The following is a 6,875-nucleotide window of genomic DNA, read 5'->3' on the forward strand; positions in this document are numbered from 1 at the left end:
TTGATCCATTCTGATGTCCTACCAGAGTGCTCAAATAATTTGAAGGATATTGTACATCAGAGTTGTTCATCACTGGTAAAGGCAGAGAGAAGGAGATAACCTGGGAATGGATGGAAGAGTCAGAAATGGAGAGAAAGAGGCAGAAAAGGAAGATGGAAGAAGGAGGAAGAAAGGTCAAAGACCCTGATCAAAGTCAAGGCCTTGATGAAGAACAGAGATGAAAAGAGCAAGGTGAAGACATTAGTGAGACTGAAAGTCACACAAAAAGGGAAAAAGATACAGGTGGTTAGGGAAAGAGAGAAAACTTTGTTATATCCTTATAAATGAAGAGAAACTAAAATCTGCTCTCTGCCCACTATCCTCCTTATGTCCACAGGTAAGTATAAAAGCTAGAATTCCTGTTTCCTGTCTTCAAGTTCCAGGATTTTTTAAAGTTTGTAAGCCTGCCCACTTCACTTGGAAGAACTTGGGAGTCATAAAATGGTATACACTTTTGTATCTTCACTTAAGTATTAATTTTTTATCACCGTTACAAAAGGCATCTATTTCCTAAAACCTCAGGAAAAGGAGGTCTCATTTTTGTCTGTCAGGTTATTTTCTGTCCACTGTTGCTAACTAACAACAGGGGATGTGGGAGAAGAAGCAGGAAAAAAACTGTCCTTGTTCTATAAAGGAAAAGAAAGGAACAGTAGTTTCTAGGAATCCATAGTGCAAGGCTACTTTGGGTACTCAGGAATGATGTGGGAAGTCCAGGGAGCAGTCTAAGACCTCCCTCTCCCCTTCCCCAGTCTAAGGTTTCCACTGGTCTCTTCTCATAGGATTCAAAATGAGAGAAGGAAGAGGCCCCTCTGCCAGAGAGGGGTAGGTTAGTGATATGAAAGTCCCCAAAGAACAACCCTGGGGGGTGGGGAGGGAGAGTGTGGGATAAGAGGGTACCTGATTATCCTGGTCTAGAAGTGGGAGCAAGCTCAGGGTGCATCTTCAAGGTTCAGAGGCTCCTGGGAGACCAAAAGTGTAGAAGAAAGGAATTGGTCTCCCAGAGGGCTGATTCCCCTAACCCTAAAACTGCCACGTCTAATAAACACACACACACACACCCTCTTCACATAAAACACACCCTCATTCTCCCGCACTTTCACTTCCGTCAGTTTCTTTGTCACAGAACCGAGATACCCTGATGTGTCTGTTTGCTTTTAGCTCTTACTCATCCTCTTTTGGTCTTTCTCCCTCTTCAGTCTGAAGTTCATTTTCTTTTTCTTTCTTTCTTTCTTTCTTTCTTTCTTTCTTTCTTTCTTTCTTTCTTTCTTTCTTTCTCTTTCTTTCTTTCCTTCCTTCCTTCCTTCCTTCCTTCCTTCCTTCCTTCTTTCTTTTTTTTAAGAAGGGAAACAAAATTTGGAAATCACTCATTTTCTCTGAGCATAAGTTCAAATACCCTATTTGTCAGCAATAGGGTAGTAGGACCTGACAATTTCCTTTCAGAAATAGATTTTCAGAATCAGAGTTTCTTTCTCAATTAGAACTATGAAGAAAGAATCAGAATTGAAATTTTGCATTGAGAAAGGATGCATGGATTACGAATATGACATGACAACATGGTACCATAATCCATTTATATTGAATTATGCCTTATTATGGCAAAATAGAAAGGAAACTGATAGATCAAAAGTTCTCATTTGACATTACTTTCCAGAAACAGTATTTCAATCTTTTGCCTTTTTAAAAGAAAGATTTCATTTATTTTGAGTTTTACAATTTTTCCACTATTCTTGCTTCCCTCCCCCATCCCCCACAGAAGGCATTCTGTTAGTATTTACATTGGTTCCATGTTATACATCGATCTCAGTTGAATGTGATGACAGAGAAATCATATCCTTAAGGAAGAGAAATGAAGTATGAGATAGTAAAATTACATAATAATATAATGCTTTTCCCCCTAATTTGACAGTAGTCTTTGGTCTTTGCTCAAAGTCCATAATTCTTTCTCTGTATACAGATGGTATTCTCCATTGCAGAGAGCCCCAAATTGTCCCTGGTTGTTATACTGAAGTCCATCAGGGTTGAACATCACCCCCATGTTGCTGTTAGGTTGTACAATGTTTTTCTGGTTCTGCTCATCTTGCTCAGCATCAGTTCATGCAAATCCCTCCAGACTTCCCTGAAATCCCATCCCTCCTGGTTTCTAATAGTGTTCCATGACATACATATATCACAGTTTGTTAAGCCATTCCCCAATTCAAGGACATTCACTTAATTTCCAATTTTTTTGCCACCACAAACAAGACTGCTATGAATATTTTTGTGCAAGTGATGTTTTTACCCTTTTTCATCATCTCTTCAGGGTATAGACCCAGTAGTGGTATTGCTGGGTCAAAGGGTATGCACAGCTTTGCTGCCCTTTGGGCATAATCCCAAATTGCTCTCCAGAAGGGTTGGATGAGTTCACAGCTCCACCATCAATGTATTAGTGTCCCAGATTTCCCACATCCCTTCCAACATTGATCATTGTTTTTTCTGGTCATACTGGCTGACAGTCTTAGAGATATGAGGTGGTACCTCAGAGATGCTTTAATTTGCATTTTCTCTAATAAGTATTGATTTGGAGCAATTTCTGAAGTTCATTTTCAGGACTAAAATAGTACCTTTATCTCTCTATCCCTTTCTTCCTTCTCTCCATTTCCTTGTCTGTCCTTTCCAGACCCCCTTTCTCCCTCTTTTTCTTCCAGGCCTAGTTACTCATACTTTTTGTCTCTGTTTCTGTATGTCCCTGAATTTGTCTCTCATTCTGTCTGTTTCCCTCTTTCTCACTGGCCAAGTAGCATAAAGGTGGTCCAGTGGTTAGAGTCTGGGCCCTCAAACCAGGAAGACCTGAGTTCAAATATGACCTCAGATACTTACTAGTTATGTGAACTTGGGGAAAGTAATTTAAGCTCTGTTTGCCCCAGTTTCCCCATCTATAAAATGAGATAATCATAGCCTCTACCTCCTAGGGTGGTTATGAGGATCAAATGAAATTATATTTGTAAAGTGCTTGGGACATCGTGCTATATAAATATCAGCTATTATTATTCTAGATGTCTTCCTTTTTGCTCTATGCCTCTCTTGATTTCTATACTTCTATCTCACTCCCTTTTTTGTCTTCATCTGTAGCTCCCTCTTTTTTTTTTTTTTTTTGCAAGGCAATGGGGTAAAGTGGCTTATTAAGTGTCTGAGGCCAGATTTGAACTCAGGAACTCCAGACTCCAGGGCCAGTGCTCTATCCATTGTGCCATCTAGCCACCCTGTAGCTCCCTCTTAACAAGAATCCTGGAGAGCAGAGTAGCTCTTACATTCCACATCCTCCACAGATAATGACTCTTCATACCACGGAGGGGGATTTGTGTATTTCTTTTCACTTTCTGGAAGAGAAAAAAAATTCCTTTTATTTTGAGTAAGATAAGGAACATGCGCCTCTATAGGTACCTCTTTACAGAAGGACTTCTGTGTGTGTCAATTTGTTCAAGTCACAAAACACCTAAAAATGTTTCTCTTGTCTCTGGGGAGGGCTGTTTTTCAGGAAAAGATTTGACTCTAAAGGGACCCCTCTTCCCATCCCCCATTTCCCTTTCCACCCCCGCATCAGAACATTAGGCCCAGAGAGCTGGAAAACACCGTGGGAAAGCCTAGCTCTGAGATGAAGATTAAAGAAATTTGCTCTCAGGAAACATAGCTCAGGCCGAGCTGACCCTCACTGACACCTGGAAAACTGTGCAATAGCTTTCACATAGGCCAGCCCCACCGGACCCACAAGGGCCAGGGCTAAGTTATCTGAAAACTTCTCAGAAATGTGGGAGGTGATTGGCTGAACCAGTTCTGAAGTCAAAATACTACCTCCTCCAAACACCAATTAGAAGGCAGTGTTAACAGGGACAGGTCCAACCTCTCCTCCCATCTTCAACTTAGCAGCCAAGCTATAGGAAATCTCCATTCTGCCACTGAGAGGATCCAGGATCTCTCTCTCTCCTACTCTCCAACAAACCATCAAGAATGTCTCACTGCTTAACACTGGACACTGGCTCAAACAAACGGTCTGAATGTTTAACTATATGCTGTGGACCTCTGTTCTGCCTGAACAGGGAGTAATTGAGAACTGGTCTCAGAGTCAGGTAGACCAGTTCTGCCTTTGACACATATGGTTTTATGATTCTTAAGCAACTTATTTAAAACCCTAATTCCTTACCCTTTCAAATGGCTGAACCTGACTCCCTACAAATCAAAATTGTGACACATCATAAAGGTCATGCAGTCTTGAGAAAAGGATGAAGTTCCAATCTAATTACTGAGGATAAAAGACAACCTCTATCCCACCAGATGTACTCTTTTAGGAGAAAGGAAGTCTTTACAGGGACTTCAGGGAGCAGGGACTAGATGCTAGTTCATTTATTTTAGGAAGAATTAAAAAAAATAAAAATCTGGAGATTAGTCTTTCTTATCTGAAGAAAGTTTTGCCATAGCAAAAATGGAATTGCCACTGTCTCTCTGCCATTTTCCCCCAGTTGGACTCAGGAAGATCCCACATCCCTTCTTTCTGAGTTGAAAGGTATCTTCCATAAGCCAGAAAGAAAGAGGTCTCTTCTGCTTTCAGAAATTCTAGTGCAAGGATGGGGAATATCCCGTTGTTTCAGTTAAACCCCTAGAAAGAACTTGTGTATTTCTGACACTTTTCACTTTGCTGAAGAGGAAAAAAAAATTCCTTTTATTTTAAGTAAGATAAGGAACATATGTCTCCATTGATGTTTTTCATTTGGAGGAAAAAATTTGAGATTTTTTTCTTGGATGAATGAAATGGGAGTGATTCTCTAGAATCTATGAGGAGCACCCTCATAGGTGGGTCCTTTGGAGTAATAATTGATCATTTAATTTTTTGGGGAATTCAAAAATTGTTTTCTTTTTCAGTTATGTTATCATATATTATTCTCTTAGGTCTTCTCATTCAAATTTCTCCAGTTCATAAAAAACTTTTGGGTTTCTATGTGTAAAAAAAATGGAGCATTTTATTTACATATGCAAACGACATGATTCTAGACTTGTGGATAGAAAGCTGAACTCAACAAGAAACTTACCTATTAAAAACCCAAAATTCTTCAGGGTTAACAGATGAACTGAAGACGCTCTGTAGAGGTGACAAGTATGGAAAGTTAACCCAATCAGGTGCCTAGATTTGCTTGAATTAGAATGCCAGAATGTACTTCTTCCAAGTAAGTGCTTTTTTTCTCCTAATTGGAGTTAAAATTTCATGCCACTCCCAGCTAGTGAACTTATTCACTCTTATATATTCTTTGCTATATTCTAATTTGTATATCTTCTATTTCTATTTGATGTTTGCTTGAACAATCAGGCTTATTTTTGTGTAACTAGCATCCAATTCACTTGCATGTCATAGTCCTCTTCAACAATGTAGGACAAATAACAACAATAACATGAAAAGGAGCCAGGCTCACAAGTATAAACTAAGGGATACCTTCACTCCTAAGAGTGATCTGGGATACATCTTCCATTCTGAACCTAGACTTGTGAGCCCTAGACCAGCACTATTTAGAGGAAATGGTTCTAGTCTAGCCTCTCAGAGACTGGAGGAAATCATGTCTATCCTTAGGGACCTTAGCATGCTCTTGGGACTTTCTACTCCTTTCCCTCAGATAGGGCCCAGGCATAGTCCTTGGCTCTCCTCTTCTCTATAGAGGAGAGCTGGGTTTCACATATCTATGCCACTTGTGACCAAATTGTTTTCAGTATCTGTTTTCCATAAGCCCTCCAATAGTCATCTTTACCAGTCTAATAGGTATGAGATAGAATCTCAGAACAGTTTTCATTTATATTTTCTTTATTACTAGGGATTTGGAGCTTTTTTTTTCTTATGACTATTGAGACATTGAACTTCATCACTTTTGACAACTTTGTTTATCCTTTGACTACCTATCTATTGGGGAATGGTTCTTGTTCTAATTGTTTGAATCAATTCTCTATATGTCTTGGATAACAAACCTTTATCAGAGAACCTTGAAGCAATAGTTCTTTTTTTAAATGATTCTTATTTTTATTGCAGTTTCTAAGAAAAGGAGGATGGAATTGGAATTCTTTTATCCTTACAGAAAAGTGCGTGTTTGGAGTAGGGATGGTACATTTGTGAGAGAACAGAGCTCCAGAATATGAAGACCTAGGTTGAAAAAGTCATGAAGAGAGCTTGGGAATAGATACCAAGAAGAATGGATTAGATGCCTAAGGCATCTTCATGAAAATGAATCTTCCCCCATCCCTGGGGGCATAGTTTTTGGTATGGGAAAGACTAAGACATGCCTGGGGTCCTCTGACCACCCTCAGGATTCGAACCCCTCCAGGTTATGGTGTTGCTACCCTTCAAAGCAATATTGAAGGAATAGAGCACTAACCCTGGAGTCAGGAGGACCTGAGTCAAATGTGACCTCAGACATTTGACACTTACTAGTTGTGTGATCTTGGCCATATCATTTAGCCCTTATTACCTCACATCCAGGGTCATCTCGAGTTGTTCTGATCCATATCTGGCCACTGGACTAGATGGCTTCCGAGGAAAAAAATGAAATTGTTGACTTAGCACAGCACCTTTCACTCAAATCCAACTTGCTTGCTATCATAGTATCACCTCCCTGATGTCATGGTCTTCTTCAAGAATAAAAGACAAAACCAACAGTTTTTGGTCAACAGTGTCTTGCATCTTAGCTTTAGGCTGGACTAGCATAGTTTAATGGAACCCACCCCCTTCCATTCCCCCCACCCCCACCCCCACCCCCACTTGGATCCAATCTGTTTCCTTCTATTATTTGACAGGAAGCTTCCAGAGAGCCAGCTACCTACCCCCA

This window comes from Macrotis lagotis, chromosome 1, assembly GCF_037893015.1.
Source record: "Macrotis lagotis isolate mMagLag1 chromosome 1, bilby.v1.9.chrom.fasta, whole genome shotgun sequence".
In the NCBI taxonomy this organism is placed as follows: Eukaryota; Metazoa; Chordata; class Mammalia; order Peramelemorphia; family Peramelidae; genus Macrotis; species Macrotis lagotis.